The sequence below is a fragment of the Corvus hawaiiensis genome, chromosome 2 (assembly GCF_020740725.1).
Source record: "Corvus hawaiiensis isolate bCorHaw1 chromosome 2, bCorHaw1.pri.cur, whole genome shotgun sequence".
Classification (NCBI taxonomy): domain Eukaryota; kingdom Metazoa; phylum Chordata; class Aves; order Passeriformes; family Corvidae; genus Corvus; species Corvus hawaiiensis.
The window spans coordinates 93,107,077-93,125,510 of NC_063214.1; the positions used below are offsets into that span (position 1 = coordinate 93,107,077).

General features: G+C 43.0%; 1 long non-coding RNA gene across 1 annotated transcript; it reads left to right on the forward strand.

Annotated features, from left to right (window-relative positions):
• The first annotated feature begins 2,410 nt into the window (after positions 1–2,410).
• On the forward strand, positions 2,411–9,917 carry LOC125336946. Its single transcript, XR_007207891.1, has 2 exons — positions 2,411–4,241; positions 9,833–9,917. It is a non-coding gene; the product is annotated as an uncharacterized LOC125336946 (long non-coding RNA).
• Positions 9,918–18,434: the final 8,517 nt, after the last annotated feature.

An 18,434-nucleotide genomic window follows, 5' to 3' on the forward strand; every position in this document is an offset into this window, starting at 1 on the left:
GTAATGCTTAGGAAACGAAAATAGTTCAGATTTCTTGAGAATGGGAAGCTTTCTAGACTGTGCTGCTACTCTGGAAACCAGATGTTCTCATGCTGTGTCTCAACTTTGCTAACTGCATGCACAGAAACTCACTGAGAGTCTATCGAAGGACTGTGCTTGGGCTGGGTATACTGGAGAGTGGAAAGTGGCCAGTTCTGAAACATGACCAGATGCTAATGGCAAGAAATTATATCATGTCTACATGTGAAAAAAGAAGTTAGAGGCATGTGGCTATATCAAACTGCTTGGGAGTATCTTGGTGTTTCTGGACCCCAATCTACTTTCTGTGTGCATCACTGTGAGAAAATGACATGCTGCTTCCTTTTCAAGGTGGTCTGATGCAGCCGGAGTTTTCATGCTCCAGCTTTGAAGAACATTATCTGAATGCAGATAAGAATTTTGTTTGCTTTTTAAAAATTGTTTTCTGAAGTCAAGTAGGTTCTTACATCATGTTTATTGCCAGGATAGCATCTGTCACTGAATTCCTTTCAGCTGAGTCCCAGAGGTATGTATATCTAGAATATTCTTCATTGGGCTGTATTGATGGGAGAGAAAGCAAAATCTAGGAGTGGGAATATATAATCAAAGGGAAAGATTTCCAATAGCATTTCATGGTACTTTTTTCTTTGTAAAGGGGTAGTAAATACTCCTTACTTCTCATTCTCCTGGCTGTGGGGTTCACAACTGTGTAGTTTTCCAGAGCCTTCACTGACTAGAGGCTTGTTCTGAGGTGTCACCAGGAAAACTGGGAACAGGATAGATCCATCAGATGAAACACTATTGTCCTAGTAAGGGTTGAATCAGTCTTCTTTGGAAATGTGTAATATTTAGGCTGGAACTTTTAAAAATAAATTTAGGGACTTAGAGAATTCAGATAATCATAATTTTCAAGTGTTTAGACTTAGCAGGCTCAAAAAAAGTATTTAAAATTAGTTTCCTTCTTTTTTTAGATTTGTGTTTAAAAACAGGACCCTCTTATTTTCAAGGTAGAAGGAGAAAAATAATAAGGAAAAGATGTTGAAACTGTGGTAGTTTTTTTCAGCTTACTTATTTCATATGCTTTGAAATAAAAAAACTAAACAAACTAATGACTAGGATTTGCAGTACTACATAAAAGTAAATTGATTTGCAATTTGTGCTGGTATTTTTCTTTTTTTCTTTCTGTGAATGTGCTGTTATGATTTCTGGCTGCTTTTTTTCATAGTTCTTTTCAGAGGTTGGCCACAGTATTTAAGATAAGAATTTTCCCATTTCTCCACTAAATGAGACTCCTAAAGACTCTTAAGAGAAGACAGATGATTGTGAGTCACCATTGATTTACCTGATACTTTCTTTCAAACAACCACATTAATATGGTTATGTAGATATTTTGAGTCCTTGTGTGAAAGTGAGTGTGAGAGAAAGGTTTTGGTTATCATGGTTGATTGTTAGCTAGCTACTTCAATGTAGCACGACATGAGATGGCTTATCCTTTTATCAGGGGGCTTAATTTTGAAGCTGAATTTTGTCTCTATTTTCTCTCCTTGGAAACTGTTTTTTTTGCAAGTCACATAGGAAAACACACTATTTTTTTTTTGGTGGTACAATAAAAGAAATCCCATAGAGACAGATGTGCTGGTTGCTCTTTATTAAAAAAAACCCAACAAATCCCAACAACTCCACAAATGATTAGTTGGCTAGAGGTTTGCTCCTGAAAACTTGGCAGCTTCAGAAGGAAAAGGCAAATGCAGTGTAATCAATGGAAGAGTATTTGTTCACCACTTTGTAGTAGATATATTTCAGTTTGTTTATGCTGACAGAGAGCAAAGTCTAAATGGTATGTGGCATAAGATACACTGAAAGCATTCTCTGCACCGTTTTTAGTTTTACAGCCATAACTACATATTCATTCTGTTGGCTTGCTCCTGTCAATTTATTTGGTACTCCAGATTGCACTGTCCTTTCTTTGCCTTGTGATTAACTTGTTTCATATTTGCTAATTCCACTGCATCTTTCCATCCATACTGTGAGGCTGGTGCTTTCTGGGATACTTTTCCTCTGTCATGATTTTTTCATGATCATGTCCTGCTTTCTTACCTCTGTGGTAACTCGTGCTGAGATGTGGCCTGTTTCACGTTCTAATGTACACATCTGTTGTGGTTTAACCCGAGCCAGCAGCCAAGCCCCACACAGCCACACGCTTACTCCCCCACCAGTGGGATCGGGGAGAGAATCAGAAGGGTAAAAGCTAAAAAACTTGTGGGTTGAAATAAAGACAGTTTAATAGGTAAAGAAAAAGCCACACACACAAGCAGAGAAAAACAAAGAATTAATTAATTAATTGTTTCCCATGGGCAGGCAGGTGTTCAGTCATCTCCCAGGAGAGCAGGGCCCCATCATATGCAGTGGTTACTTGGGAAGACAAACACCATCACTCCAAACATCCCCTTCTTCCTTCTTCCCCCCCACTTTATACACTGAACATGATGTCATATGACCTGGAATATCCCTTTGGTTGGCTTGGGTCACCTGTCCCAGCTGTGTCTCCTCCCAGCTCCCCATGCACATCATCTGTGACCGTATTAATTAATGGATAGCGGTTTATGTGATCGGGAGGAAGATGTGCTCTGAGCTCAGAACAAGTTGTTAGGACATAGTAGAGTTGATGCAATAGCCCCAAAGAGGACAGCCCTGACTAGCTTTGCTTTTTTGTTTTTTCTTTTATCTCTATATTGCATCTTAGGAAGTAGAACAGTGTGTGAACAGTTTTAAATTTTCCCTGTATCTTGGTGGCTTGAACTTCTGCTTGAGGGGTAAGCCCATCCTGCCTCTTGTTCAGACACTACGGTAGCTCAGTGACTCTACTTCCTTTCATAGCTGCAGTTAGCTTGAAGCAGGCAGCATACAGTTAATATTTATGGCATCTCAGCTAAGGAGAGACCTTTTTTCCTAGAAGTACCAAGGATGTATTATGTTGTAGAGCTTCAGAATACATGTAAGTAAAAACAGTGGCTAGCAGCTTTCCTTCAGGGTATTTCCAGGTCTCAGGTTTACTCAGAGATGCTACAACTCATGAACACAGGAGCAATAGCATTTCCTCCTCTCATCTTTACAGTCATTATTCTCAAGAGTAAGGGCAAAGCATGCCACTTGATGTGCATGTTTATTCTCTTTTAATTTAGGATAATATTAACCAGTGCTTGATGCATTTGTTGAGACAAACTGAACATTAGTCTTTAAAAGTGAGCTAGAAAGTAGTAGTAGTAGAAACATTTGCTTCCTCAGCCCACTCTGAGATTGCTTCCCATATTGAAATCAGTTGAAAACAAGGAGTCTGATTTCTGCTGGGCATCAGGGGGCACAGTTAAAATGTACAGCTTATGTGGCCCCTCTGACAGACCACCTGGGTCCCTGTGGCATTACAGCTGAAGCTAGAGCTCTGCTTGGCCCTGACAGTGTTTATCAGAAGTTCCTATTTCACCCTGAAGAAAGATAAAAAGGTCACCAGGTCATTAAGGTGATTTTTTTTCTCCAAAAAGGTTGATTTTGAATTACTGCTCCAAATCAGGTGACTTAGATGTGTAAATATTTCTGGTTCATTTCTGTTGCCAGATCATTTGATCTTGCCCTAGGTTTTTTTTGGTTTTTTTTGTTTTTTTTTTTTCCTGGAGCACAGCAGTGGCTGTAGTAGGAGGGGAATTTTGAACAGTCTCATAATTTTTTTTCTTTCTTTTTGATTAAATACTTTCCCTGATGGGCTTTAATTCTGCTAGCAATTATTAAAATCCATGCTCTTTCTTTCCCTTATCTCACTGGCTACATGCATCAGGGGAGTGCTTCCTTTTCCTGCATTGCCTGTGGTAACACACCCCAGTGCTGCTTCATCTTGCCTTGAGATTTCCTCTTTTGCACATTCTTTCTCTGTTTATCTAATGTCCCCTGGAAGACGTGAAGAGAACAAGTCCTTAAGAAGGCATTTTCTTTCTTTCTTTGAACACATTGTTTCTAATATCCACATGGTTTGTTTGTTTGTTTATTTGTTTGTTTTCTGGTGTTTTTTCTTTCCTAATATGCATAGCATAACTATTTCTTCTGTGCCATGGAATTGGAGGACTTGGACAAGCATTGAATTTGGAAAGAAATTCAAGCTATCTACTCTTATCCAACCTCTCACTCCTATGGAAGCACACTAAGACTGTACCAGCTGGATCTGTACTTTCTAGGTAAGGTGTGAAACAACTACATAATTTCAAGTGGAGCATAGCAGAAATGGCAGGACAAATGCATCTTTAGGACCCTGAGGTCAGCTCAGTTGGTCAGAGCATGGCACTAATAAAGCCAAGGTTGCATGTTTTATCCCCATATGGGCCATTCACTTTAGAGCTGGACTTGATGATCCTTGTGGGTCTCTTTCAACTCTGAATATTCCATGATTCTGTTTAAAAACACTACTGAGAGGTAAAGGAGTTTATAAATTCTTTTTCTTCTGAAATGGCAACTAAGCAGAGTATTTGGGAGTTACAAAAAATAACATTCATCTGTCTCTTTAAAACAGAAAAAACACTTGGCAGTTAACTCCCCCACATATTGCCTACAGGAGCAAACAGGGAAAAAGCTAAAGAGCTGTCTGGACAGGGACACTCACAGTGGGAAAGAACTAATGTGCCATATGTCCCCCTTCCATCTGTGTATGCTCTCTTCTGGGTCGTGACATCTGGTTCTGCTTGATATCTGGCTCTGATTCCTGTATTTTTAAAGTAAACGGGACTTAATTCTCCTCAGAGACTGAAGAGAATAGACCACATGCTGACTTTTAAAAGAAAAGCCAAGTTTTTCATAAAAATATGTCTCCTCATCCTAGATCTGAATGGCTTGGTACACGTATGCATTTAAATGAGCCAAGGATGTGCCAGCACCGTCTGCTGTCACTTTTAAAAAACTGCTAACTTTGGCATATTTGACATTTTCGGAGGGTTGGGCCATAAAGTTAGTTGGGTACTTAAATTAGATGATGAATTGGCTTATTATTAAGGAAAGGATCACGTCCAAGAGAGCAGACAGCTGAGGATGGGAAAAGAGTGGGTGTTCCAGGGTGAGGGGTGGTGAGGGATTAATAACATCTGCCATAGAAGCTGGCTGTGGGGAGCCTGAAACCCCTGGAGCCGTGAGCCACACCGGCTTGTGCCGTGCAATGCCTCCACCTAGTGATGCCTGAGACTGAAGCTCTCCCCTTCTGGAAAAAGCCCCACTGTTTATATAAAATCATAAGGAGATTCTGCTGCTAATAATGCCAAGCCACAGCATTAAAGAAAAATAAGCACACCAAGAGGGAGTAAAAAAAAAGAAGATAGTTTGACAACTGCCGTTCTGAATTATACTGTAATTATTATTTTTAGTGCTTTTCCTGTCCTTTTTAAGGAATTTAGTGGAAAATGAGATTTTTGGCCTTTGAGTCTGGCCTTAGAGCTGATTGGACAATGGGGAGTAGTAGAGCTCTGTAGAGCTGTGTTTCTTTTACAGCCTCCAGCGTATGTCAATTAGATCTAATTGAGCAACACTTACTGTTAGTTATTCCAAGAAGAAGACTATGATTGGAGACCATCTGGGGTCTGCATTCCAGCAGATCTGCTGTGCATAATGGCTGGAGGATCATTGCCTGCCATATGCTACCCAGGCAGCTGAGAGTTCTACAATTTACTTGACGTAGTGATGTATGAGGATTTAGTAATTTAATTTAGTGATCTAGTCCCCTGAGCTGGGGACAAGTGGATCCAATGGTCACATGATGAGAAAATCTTGGAGTCTTGGATGCTGAATTGTTTATAGGAACCCAAATGGACAGTAGGCCCCTGGAATCCTTGAAGAAGAATTGCCTCAAGGCTGCCATCAGAGAGGAGCAGTCAGTGCGTAATGAAGATCATCTGAAATGGAAAATCACAGCATTCTCTGGAGCAGAAAGCACTGGCTGCCTGAAGTGACCAATCCCCAGTTTCTTTGCCTTGGACCATGTACTCAGATTCCAAGGGACCTTGCAAACTCTTTTTTCCCTAATGATGTTTAGGGATTTTTTTTTAACCCCCTAGTTAATAATCTACAGCCACAGGGTTTGTAAGTTGAAGAGAATTTGCAAAATGGAAGTGATTGGGAGGTTTCAAAGTCTATCTAGGACCTTTGTCTGTTAAAGTATTATTATTATTGTTGTTGTTAATTTTGACATTAGTAATAAGTGCAGCCAAATCAAAAATCCTGCCATGGTTATGGCTCAGGCAAAATGATTCTGAGTACCAGAACTAATGGTGAAGATGAGACTGCAGAAAGTGATAAAGCAATTAGCACAAGAAGGCTGGGGCAGTGTGATTCATAATTCAATAGCTCTCAATAGTACTTGATTTTGTAGTGAGCACTCAGATGGTAATTCTTAAAGCTTTGTAGTAGCATACTCCTTAAGGTACATGAAGGTCCCCTGATGACTGAAGGGTCCCAGAGCCACCCATATGCTCCATGTGTAGACCCTCAAAAATGCAGTACTGCCAAGACTGACGTTTTCTGCCCCAGCTGTGGGAGTCTATGAGCAGTCACTGGTATCCTGGGGTAGGCTAAGAGTTATGGAAGAGAAGGCCTTAGTGGGTTTGGTGAGGCTTCAGGAATCTGTGAGTCAGGCCATACATTTGTTTCTCTTCTTCATTCTATCTCTCTTCCTTGAAACCTACGAGAAAACATGGCCTCTAGCTGGCCTCATACTCAGCATCACACAGCTGTGTCTCAAAAAACAACCACCTTACTCATATGTCTGCACTTGTAAATTACAACAGCCCCTAGCTGGAATTGGACTAGAGCACTTGGTGGCTATTTCCACTTCTAGAGTAGGTGGGTAGAATGAGATGGTCTTCAATAGGAAAGGAAATGAGAATTGTTGGCCACATCATAATGGGAGTTAAATCAAAGTATGCACTTTGCTAAAGAAAACATGTCATTTTGGAAAATAGCCATATGACTTCTTTCGTAGCTAAATACCATGTCAACTAAGTAAGATGCTAATTGGAAAAAAAAAATAAAATTCTTGTCATGCTTTGAAAAATTTGACCTGGACCTGGAAGCATTATGAAGTCTTTGTGGCCTGGCCTGGTGAAGAAGGGAGGAGATGAGGAGGAATCAAGACAGCAGCACTATACATAATTACTGGTTAAGATCATATGTTGAACTTTGAGCTACTTGTGGGACACGTGAAGCAGGAAAGTGCCATTTTATCTTTGTACCTACCCCTCTCTAACCACAAATGTACTTAATATGGACGTATTCATTACTCTTGGCTTTTTTCTTTGACGATAACTCAAATCAGCCTGATGATCTTTAGATTTCCTGAGTGGGGCCACCTCCTGGATCACCATGTTCCTTTTACAAGCCCCAGTGTCGTGGAAATTCCCTTGCCTTACATGCAGAGTGGAATTTTTTTCTTCGGCTAGAAGCTCCTGGTTTGGTGTCAGCAAAGTATATTCAAGCAGTGAGTACAGAGCCCTTTTGAGGTGAGCCGTGGCAGAAGTTATTTATGACCTACACTGAAGAGCTGCACCTGTATTTCATAAAGGAGTGCAGGATATACCCACCTGCAGGTGATCATAAAAGCCTCAGCAAGGAAACCAAGGCTCAGCTGCTGCGAGTCCCCGCTTTCCTCCAGCTAGGGGTTTGTAAGGGCTGGAGGGAGATGTGACAGCTGCAATAGCTCCAGATGACCTATTCCCTGGGCCAAGAGCTGTCTCATGGCCAAAGGATGAAGCTTGCTTGCAAGGGCTGATGGGGAAGACAGAGGAACAGCAAACACTGGAGAGAAGTATGAGAAACGCTCTGCAGAGTCAGGCCAGCAGCTAACCCAGTGTCTCGATTTTGAAAGACAGGTGTCTGCTAAGGAAGGCAAAAGCCTCCCTTGAAGTGGCAGATGTAACCCCTTTCCCTCCAAGTTATTATAATTTTGAAATCAAGGGCCTTTAGGCAAAGATGTGGGAAAATAGGAATAACAGTTCTTTACTATTATATATATAACCAGTCAAACAAAACAACAACAACTATGGCAGTAATAGCAATCACAAACCCAGTGCCAGCCTTCTCGGCTGTCGGGCCCTTTCCCCTCGGGTGCAGTTCCGCTCGCAGCCGGCAGGGGCGCTGGCGGCTCCCGGTGAGCAGGGCAGGTGCGATGGTTCCCCCGCGGCTGCAGGGGGCGCTCCGGAGCGAGCTCGGGAAACCCGCGGCTCTGGTGCCCTGAGATCCCGGGAGGGATGGGACAAAGGCTTCACAAACCGCTGGGCAGCTGGCCCTGGTGTCCGGCCAGACTCTTGGGAACAGCAGGCTGGAGCAGCAGGCTGGAGTGGCAGGGACGAGCACAAGTCCTGGAGGCCAGACGAGATGTATCCAAATGGGGAACCCCCCCGGAGGTTGGGCAGGCAGGGCAAGCACGGCTACAACGTAGCGAAGGCTCAAAGCAGCAGCGGGACAGGGCAGCCACAGCCCGGCCTCCAGCAGGGCAGGGAAAGCGGCTTTGGGATCCCGGCGTTGTTCCCAGCAGAAAGAAAAACGGCCGAAAAAAAAGAACCAGCAGCTCCTTTCTCTGCAGCTTCTCTCTCCGAACGCTGAGAGCGAACTGACTCCACACCCAGGTGAAACAAAGGAGTAGCCAGGCCCACCCCACCCCCAATGGGCAGCTCTTTTGTCTTTCTTAAGTACAGCCATTTGTCCCCTAGCAACATACATATGGGAAAAAATTCCTTTAACAGGAAAAAAAACCTAGGACTAAACTAAAACCCCAACACTCAGCCAGGCATTCTGTCTCCCAACAGTGGTGAAAGGAGTTGCTGAAAATCAGACTGTTATCTCAACAGCTGCCCCAAGCTGCTGGGCTGGCTCTCATATCTTGAACTCCACTGAAACCCAGGGATCAGGATAGCATTCTGGTATCTGAACCCTGAAGTTTCTTTACAATTTTGCTTATTCTTCCCCTCTGTAGCACTAACAGAACACCACGTGAAATCTGCAGGGTTTTGTGTAGCTTTTTTGGCCTGTGTTGCTCCAGTCTTTCATGGCCTTTCGCTACTGCCTGTAGCAATAGGTATTGAATGAAATTGCATATTTACATGAGATGCTTTTATCATGCTTACCCAGCAAATATTTAGACTTGGGCATGCTGTTGACTTTCTTTCTGGAGAGTGAAAAAGAGGTTTTTGTGCTTCCTGCAATGTCTATTGCTATTGGTGGGAAAGAAGGTCCCTGGGGTGAAGTATCAGAACCTAAACACTGTTCTGTTAGCCTTGAAAACCACACAGAGCAGAGTTTGTTTCCATTCAGACATAATAATGAATTGGTTTCTTGTTATTGCATAACACAACCACATCCCCAGAAAAACAGTAAAGCTGTCTTTCCTTATTAAGGTTACTTGCAACCTTGGGGGTTATTAAAAGTCAGCTTTCCTTTGAAGAAAACATAATTCTTCGTTGTTTCTTGGTTGGCAAACACTCATGCAACAGGAGTTACAAGACCATGCAGGCATCATGCTGGTGTGGTCATCCAGTGCAGCCAGACATCAGGAAATTGTAACACTATTTTGCTATTGTTCTGGTATGGTTTGACAGGTGCTTATTCCCCACCCTCACTAGTTTGGACTGTCCTTCTCCCTCTGTCTGCCACACCCACTCAAGACTGTCCTGTTGGGGTCCCTTCCCCCCTGCTATGTGGTCCTGGGAGAGGGGCCCTGGGTGGGGAGACATGGGGTTTCCCAGCCCCTGGTCAGCCTCATTCCCCGTTGGTTGTTTTGTGTTTCCCTGTGCAGGCGACGACCCTCGGGTCCCACAATTGCCACAGTTTCCTCGGCATCCTCAGCCATGTGGCTGGAGAAATAAACATCTCTGAAAATATCTACCAAGAATCGGTCCATATATATTCTTTTCCATGGGCCTCGTTGTCTGATACACATGTTGCAACAATCCCCATTGCAACATTTGGTCAGAGAATGCGAGCAGAATGATCCCTTGGAGGACAGCGACTGTGATTTGTGAGTAAACTCCGGATTTCTCTTCTTGTTTTTGTTTTGCTATTCCATCTCTATGGAGGAACTGTGGAAAAACGCGTGGCTCTCCAAGCTGCATATGGACATTTATCTTAAACTTGAAAAGATTCTTGAACAACAATTTGTAAATTTTAGCTTAATTTAGGCTCAAAAGGAACTGAAACACTTCCTGGCATGGTTGTTTAAAAACTTCTTCTATGTTTCTTGGGACTTGATTCTTACCAAAGACTTTTGGAAGACTGTTTGGACCCAGTTAATTTCTGAGTCAAAATATATGCCGATGGAAGAATATTTTTGTGAATATTATTTGATTACCGAGACTATTGAACAATATCAGCTGTGTCCTGGCGAAGGGAAGCGTGCCTCAGGGACTGTGCTACCCAGGCCACATGGACCGAGCCCTCTGCGAGCAGCAGCGAGGCAGTTCCCGCGGGTGGAGCGACGTGAGCCACAGTGTCGGCAGCGGAGCGAGGCGCGGTGGGAGTGGCACGACCTGGTGGTGCCCTCCTGGCCCCGCGCAGCGCGTGGTGGAGCGAGCCCTGTGAACGCCCAACTGAGAGGGGCGGCGCGCGGGCGGCGGCTAGTGGCGGTGGCGGTGGAGCGGAGTCGCGCCCAGCCGAAATGCGTGCTGGAGCAGGGCGCGGGGAGGCCGTCACTCGGGGGCCTGGCTGAGATGGGGGTGCAGCACCAGGCAGCGGCAGCGCAGCTGAGAGCAGAGGCAACAGAGGCAGCGGCGTGCGGGGAGCTGAGCGGCACGGCCTGGCCCGGCCCGCGTGGCCCCGAATACGACCCTGGGAAGCCGAAACCCCGCGGCAAGAGCATGCAGGCACGAGCAGCTCTGATGGCCCTGGCAGCCCTGGAAGCCCCGGCAGTTTCAACACGGGAGTGAGCGAAAGCAAAAACACAGCAAGACAGAAAACAGCAGCTACTCGGAAAAAGGAAAAGATCATTGTAGCTAAGGTTTTAGGAATAGTAAAATGGTATAATGTTAAACAAAATTATGGTTTAATAACAAGATGTGACAACCAGGAAGACATATTCATTCATAGAACTGCTATTAAAAAGAATAACCCTGAAAAATATATCCTATGCTTACGAAATGGAGAAATAGTAGAGTTTAAAATAATCCAAGGAAAGGTACAAGCAGCAGATGTCACTGGGCCTGGTGGTGCTTCTGTGAAAGGCAGTATATATGCTGCAAATCATAGTCATGTCAACCAATATCCCCATTATAAGCCCTCCTTACAGTCTCCCTTTCCTAATCCCACCTTTCCCTTTTACCCTATGTCCTATTACCCCCAATGTATACCCAATCCGTTTTTCCACCCATGGTTTCCCTCACAAAACCATGCCTTTACCAATTGTTTCCCCAAAAATCCCTTTCCAGTGCCGAGTGGGGGATGACAAGGGAGAGAAAAAGAAATTAACTATTTTTGTTAAGTGTTCCAACAGGTACATATGGAAAAAACCCTCTCCTGCCTCAGTTTCCCCGCAAAGCATGCTCAGAGAGTCCTGTCTCCCTTCTGTCAGCCTTAAGATGTTCCAGAGAAAAATTCCATTTGGACATTTAAAGACTCAGGAGGGTGGCTTGTTTTGTTTTGAAACTCTTCTTGTTATCTCATGTTTATCCAGTTGTTTTCAATGTTAAGTTTTAAATCTCTTTTGTTAAAAATAAACGGGTGAAATGTTGGGGTCCCTTCCCCCCTGCCATGTGGTCCTGGGAGAGGGGCCCTGGGGGGGAGACACGGGGTTTCCCAGCCCCTGGTCAGCCTCATTCCCCGTTGGTTGTTTTGTGTTTCCCTGTGCAGGCGACGACCCTCGGGTCCCACAATTGCCACAGTTTCCTCGGCATCCTCAGCCATGTGGCTGGAGAAATAAACATCCCTGAAAATATCTACCAAGAATCTGCCTATATATTCTTTTCCATGGGCCTCGTTGTCTGATACACATGTTGCAACAATCCCCATTGCAACACTGTCCCTTCTATTGTGCCAGCACAGCTGCGTGTCCAAGAAACCTGCTCAAGAACCAAAACAGCTGAAAAATTACTGTGCTTTTGTTGCTCCTCTTGGCCAGTTAGTTCTCAGGCAGATCTGCTTTCTGAACTCTCTGCCATCTAAAAGCACACAGTATTTTTTTTTCCGGCACAGGAGAGTTGGGGAAGGCAAGGATGGGTGTTTAGGATGGCATGGGATGCACTGTTCCTAAACCACAGGCTTGGCTGGGCTGAGCAGCTGTTTGATGGTCTGTGTTCTTGTAGCTACACATTCCCAGCACTCAAGTGTGATCCTTTGGAGACCCTTCTGTAGATTGCAATACCACGCCAGGAACACGCTGAGATAACATCTCTCTTCTCTGGCCACACGTTTGGGTTTTAAGGATTTTTCTCTATGCATTGCATCTGATAGAGTTTCAGTTGCTCTGGTCAAGGGGTTGTACAAAAAAAAGGTTGTATCCCACAGGAAGCAGCATAGTCTGACACAGCAGCTTCTCAGGGAGGGTATTTTATGCAACCAACACAACTTTTTTTATGATTATTTTCCCATTCCTTTCTCATGCTTCAGCACTCAGTTCTGGCTATCCAGGACATTAGACAGAAAAATATGATGGATCTTTAGGAAAGAGATGACAACACTGTGTAACTCCTTGACAGAGGACACTGCACAAGTAGGAAGTCCACATGGTTCCTGCAGGGACCAGCCTTTGAATGGGAAAAAACACACAAAACCTAACAGGACATTCCTGGTGCTGAGAGCATTTGAAGGCTAGAACAGTACTGAGGTGGGGTTATAGTGTATTTTGGATATGATTTTAATCTTTGTTTTTTGTAAGAGTCCTTACCTCAGAAGAAGTACTGAGTTAGATGGTCTGAAGCAGCACAGCTGTTTTCATATTCCTATGGGTTTGAACTATAAAAACAATACAAGGATGGAGCTATTCCATCGAAGTTTGCTGCCACCATTCTTTCTCTTTTTTTTTTTTTTTTTTTTTTTGTGTCATTTATTGATAGCTTAATTTATAAGTGGCAAGTCTTGGAAGGAATAATCTTGTCTGAATTGTAGACTCATCAAAATTCAGCATTGTCTACTTTTGTCTATCACTGCCTGTTTCTTTGTGTCAACAACATTTGTTGTCATTGTCCATTATGTTGCCCCAATAAACTCCACAGTTGCTTTTTATCCTCCTGTAAATTTGACATTTTGCCATGATTTCAGTAATTCCAACTAGATATTTGTTGTTTCAAGATCTAGTATTTCCGTTGTTTATTGCAGTAAATTTATTTGTCTTTTCAAGAGTTAATGGACCATCTGAAGAGACTCAGTGAAAATCACCTGAAACATTTTGCAAGCACAAGTTCTATTTTTGTCATCACTATTCTATTGTCTTAGTCTTTGGAACATAAATATTTATTTTGTCTTCATGCCGGTGATACTTTTACTGCTTCCCATTGGGCATTACATCTAGACTTAAACTTCTGGGTTCTTCATCCATCTCATTAATTTACCCAGAATTTCAGTCAGTAGAAGTTAACTCCTTCTTTCCAGACATTGTTTGACTCAAATGATCAAACCAGAAGAAATAGGAGGTAGAATATTTTTAATAAGAAGATTAACTCAAAGACTTCAGTATCTCCCACCTTTTTTTTTTAAGATTATATAATGTAGCAATTGCTTTATAGATATGTTTTCTTCATTGGTTTGTGAGCCAGAGGGTTGCTGTTCTACTTAGGACTACATTTAAACTGTGTCTTTCCAGCCTAGCATACGAATTCATAGAAAAAGGATGCTTTTGCTAGTGATGTAGAGAGAGATTAAATCAATTTTCTGTTTTTATTTTTATGATAGACTGCCATTTCTGCTGAGCTCTTAAAACTCAAACTGTGGCTATCCAAAGGTCAGATCTGACACCTGAGGTTTTGCTGGGGCAGAGAACCAGCTTGACAGAAACTTTAAGCTGATTTACCAGTATTGATAATCTTTGTGATAACACAGCAGGAAGAGAGTCTGTGGAAAGATTGTCCACACATGCACTCTCCTTCAGAAAATTTCTGGTTGTCTGAAAAAACTAGTATAAATTAATTTGCATGAACATAGTATTGCTTCTGTGATATCCTGCAGTTAGAAGAGTCAGTGCCTATGGACAATGTCTTTGCATGAATTTAGGCACACTCACAACCCCCAAAGGGAAAGGGATGGTCCAGTCTGCTTAATGGCAGAAGGTGAGGACCTTTAAGACATTCAGAAAGAGTTCTACTTTCTAGTTTGGCTACTCTTGATTAATCCTTACTGTTGAGGTAACTAATGGGAAATGCTTAATTCCACCCCCAGTCATGATGTAAGCTGGCCATCTGTCTTCTGAGAATAGGGGTTAACAGAGCAGAAACAGCTCTGATAATACAAAAACATGAATGCATGCTGCGCCCCCGCTCAGTTCTTCATTCTCATCCTGGCCTTGTGGTTAGAGGAGTCATTATGAAACTGGCGACCTCTCTTGCCCTGAAGAAGAATCTGCTCCCTCAGCTTCTCCTAGGACACTTTCTGCTTCTTCTGAGGTACCTGGGCCAACTTGTACCAGTTTTGCTTGTTGAAAGTAAATGTGTGAGAGCCCAACACACTTAAAAGGAGTCAGAGCCTCAGAATATAAATTTCTTGTTAATGTCCATCCCCTAAATGGCTAGAGCCAAATTCACTCTTGGCCTTTCTCTGTTTTCCTCATGACTTATAATCTCCAACAAGTAGCATCCCAGTTTGAGGATACAGGATGGAGTGTTATTCCTGAGTTGTAGAAGCCCTTACAGACCTTAGAAGTTGGGTCCTCTGGTTAACTATTATGACTGAAAGCCTTGTCTGGGCATTGTGGATTCTCAGTCTGAGCTGTAAATCACTTTACTTTTATGAATCTTGTTACTGTCTGGCTGTGCAGTGTCTGACCCAATCAACTCCCTGTCACTCATCTATCCTGTCACATCCACAGCAGTGTGGGATTGTCTGCACTGAGGCTGCTGAGGCAGTATGGACCACCCTCAGCTTGAACTAGCCTATGATGAATGTGTTACCTAGTGTGCAACTCCGTAATGTCACCTGAAGATGTCAGAAAATTTATTTAAGATACAAGAACCTCAAGATCCTCACTGAGCTAATCAGTGCTCTGGACATAGGGTGTGGCCCTCACCTGAGCAATTATCTGAATGAAACATTCAGGTTTGGCGGCACTTGCTTGGGAGTCCAGTACACAGTGCACACTTACTCTGTGGAATCAAGAGTATGTGAGGGCCTACATGCTGTGATTTCTCTGTCTTTGCAGGATGAATATTCACTGAAATCATATGCATTTTTTATATTTCTTTCATAATTTCTATTACTTACTTCTGCATTAGGGATGTTTATATAACCCTGAGAGATACCAACATGTCCACATTAGGTAAAAAAAGAAAGTTTACTTGAATTTTCCTTCTTTTAGACTTACTTGTTTCAGCTGCTCTTTTGTAAAGATGAAGGAGGTGAAAAACGGTTTATCTTTCACCCTGAGGTATAGTTTCCACAGCAGCAGAGGGACCCAGAAGTGCCCAAATCCACTCCTTTTGCATTCATGTTTGTTCCCCAAATTCTCCACTTTAATGCAAACAGAGTCTGCAGTTGAGATGTCAACTCTGTGTAATGTGTCTGCAGTCTAGACCTTGCCTCTGTGAAACAATGCTCCCTTCATATGTCACTGGCAATTTGAGCACAAAGCAGGTTTCATTTCCTTTTGCACTTGCATGGTGCTGAGTGACCAGTCAGCAAAACCCAGAAGGGGAAATGACGATCAGTGGCGCAATGCCTGTGATGGAAGACCTGTGATGGAATGCCTGTGATGGAATGCCTAGAGATGATGGCTCATCTGATTTCTGATGGCTCTAGAGAAGTGCTGCTGAGCAGGACCTAATGTCCCACAGGTGAGTGAACTGAGGTTTCAACAGAGCTTGTGTGGTGCTGTCGTACTTAAGTGGCTAGTAAGAAACACCAAGGAAAAGACTGCCAGAAAATCTCTTCCCCAAAAAGCCTTTGACACAGCACTAAAGCTGGAATTTGGAATGGGAAACCATCTGTTGGTACAAAATATTAGGTTTCTTTTCTTAGAAATGCAAAATCTTTCCATTTTACATTTATTCTCAGTGCTCAAAATCCATCAGTTTAATTGTCCCCTCTCTGGAGAAGCATTTTTCCTTATATCTTCATTACTACATGTTTCTGAGCCACAAAGAATGGAAATTTGTGGTTGTGAGCTTTTTTTCCCCCTAGAAGGTTTTTCTGCTCCAAAGTAAGAACAAAGGGGAGGAAAGGAGCAAACCTTTTCCAAAAGCACAACTTGAGACCTTACAGGAACAGATCTCCAGACTCTGCAGGAACTCCTGGTTTCATGGAAAAAAAATTATCTTTTGGCTCTTAGCAGAATTATTAAACACAGTACTTGTGAGATGAAATGAAATAACTGACAAAACAAACAAAAAAAGTAAGTTCAAGTGAGAGTTACCTAGACTTTTGCATTTCTTCTGTTTTCTCCATTAATGTAAGAAAATAAAAACTATCAGACTAGCTTGCACATGCCATCCACAGATCTTTATCCTACTGCTAACCAAAAGCACAAGCCATCAATAATAGGTGAAGGAGAGGATGGTAAACTGCCAGTTTCAACCACGGGGGTGGACATCCTCAGTTTAAAGCAGCTTTTCCAACAGCATCTTAAATGGTGATCAGTGTGCCTCTCCTTCTTGAGTCATGCCTCTTGAAACCAATTGTGCATTTACTTTACTAACAACTTCACATGGCAATTAGTTTTGGGTTTTACTTAGGTGAAAGAGTAGTGTTTTCTTCTTTAACCGTATGTCTGATCATTTCCCTGTTTCTTTTTTTGTGAGAGGTACTGAAAAATAGTTTCCAGTGTAATTTTTCCTAGTGCAGAAAGTCCTCTCCTTTCTCAGCCGCAGAGTGACAGACAATGGTTTTGGTTTATTCTTGTAGCAAAAGCCCTCTTTATCTCTGATATCCTCACTGCTCTTTTCAGTAACTTCTTTTCATACTACAGTATCCTTTTTGTCAGTGGAGTTGAGAATCACACCCAGTGCTCAAGATAAACATGTATTGCATCAGTATAATAACACTTCCTGTTTTGTTCTCTTCTTTTGCTAGTAACTCTTCACAGACTCTTTGCCCTCCTGGCAGCTTCTGAACATCAGGCTTTTTTCAGAGAAAATTCAAAATTACCTCAAGGTGTCCTTTCCATGTAGCGAAAGATGATCACTTTGTATGTGTTGGTAGGATTATTTCTCTGAGAATAGGGCTTTGTGTAGCTCAGTGGCTAAAGAAACAAAATAAAGCTAGAGGACACCTGATCTCATGGCATTTCCCATGAAAATTTATCTACTGTCCCAAAGCAATCATTCTGGTACAGAACTGACTGGCATTTGAGTTTCACAGGATCTAGGAAACTTCCAGTGTTTGGGCCCCATCCTGGAGCCTCAGTCCTGGACTAGTGTGTCTGGAAGACACAGGTAGATAATATGGCTGTCAGGTTCTGGCTGTGAGGTTGAGATGTGGTGGAGGAGGACCGAGAGAGGCACTTGCTCGTGTCTCACAGTGCAGAGCACACTCTTCACTGCTGATGCGGGAGGTCTCAGACAAGCTTGTTTCTGCAGGCTGTCAGCTGCAGAGGATAAGTTCAGGAAGTTTGGCCTGTGGTCATGGGCTCTGAGAGCAATCAGGCAGGAGTGCTTGAAACCTTCAGCTCTTTGAAAACACTGAGGTCCTCAGAAGCTGCTAGCAGCCTGCAAGCCCTGATGCTGGCTATGGAGACAAGGTGGAACAGAGAAGCTTCCAACTGACATTTTTGGATATAAAACAGACAAGAACTGACCTCCATGTCTGGCCGAATGCACACTGGGGACTTGTATTTCTAGGGTAAACATCGATTAGCTGTGGGCTAACCTCTTTATAGAGGAGGCAGGAGCTTGGGCTCCATTACCTCAGAGGGCTCATTACCTCAGAGCCTCACAGAAGTCATGGACCCAAAATATGAAGAATAAATTACTTTAAAAAATGTTTGTCTTATGTTGAGTGACTCCATCATTCAGCATTGTTTATCCTGTATGACTGTGGATTGCCTATATTATAATGCTTACATCCTATGAGGAAGCAAATGGGGTAGAGTTTCTACTGTGTCTTTCCTGCAATGTCTGCTTCTTAGTGACACCTTGCAGGCCAAATTTTTGTATACAAGGACTCACAGATCTGCGAAGTAGCCCTGGTGAAGACCTGCCTGTGTTTGCAACAGGCCATAGTTACATACAGGTTCTTTTCCATTGTCGTGGTTTGACACCAGCCCAGTG